The sequence below is a fragment of the Triticum aestivum genome, chromosome 5D, assembly GCF_018294505.1.
Source record: "Triticum aestivum cultivar Chinese Spring chromosome 5D, IWGSC CS RefSeq v2.1, whole genome shotgun sequence".
In the NCBI taxonomy this organism is placed as follows: domain Eukaryota; kingdom Viridiplantae; phylum Streptophyta; class Magnoliopsida; order Poales; family Poaceae; genus Triticum; species Triticum aestivum.
The window spans coordinates 421,240,799-421,241,432 of record NC_057808.1 but is presented as its reverse complement, the minus strand read 5'-3'; positions in this window follow the sequence as shown (position 1 = coordinate 421,241,432).

The following is a 634-nucleotide window of genomic DNA, read 5'->3' as shown; positions in this document are numbered from 1 at the left end:
AAAAACAATCCGCTATGGTAAACCGTTGCTGTGTTTTTTACTTTTTTCATAAAACTAATCTATATCTATACCAATATAAAAGGACCCAAAGGGGCATATCCAAATGATCTCGGCCATCAAACTAAGTCTATCCAACGACCTCGACTGCTCCAATGGCGAGCGTTCAACGTGTTTAACGTGCAATTAATATCATACCAAATATTACACTAATCATAGAATTAACACACAAATAATATCATACCTAATATCCACGTGCAATTAATATATTGCCTAAATATTAACGTGCGGACGTGCGCATTTACTAGTAAGACAAAAGGAGATGAAAGCAAGAGAACAGCACGTACAACACCGAAAGATGCTAATGGGGTGGCCCATTCGAATGAACCCGTGCGAATCACTCACATTCTGTCGCAAGATGCGATAAATAGGAAGTACCCGCCTAAAGCGGACTTTCAAAGCACGGGTGCATTGGAGCATGTTTTTTTAACCCCTAAAAAAATGATGCTTCAAAGTTTTTATTTTTTACTTTCTACATGAATATGCATGCATGTGGTAAGTACCTATGAGTTTTGTTTAATAATTTGTATGTATTATTACGCTGCACAAAAAAGACAAAATTCTGGCCCCATTTTTT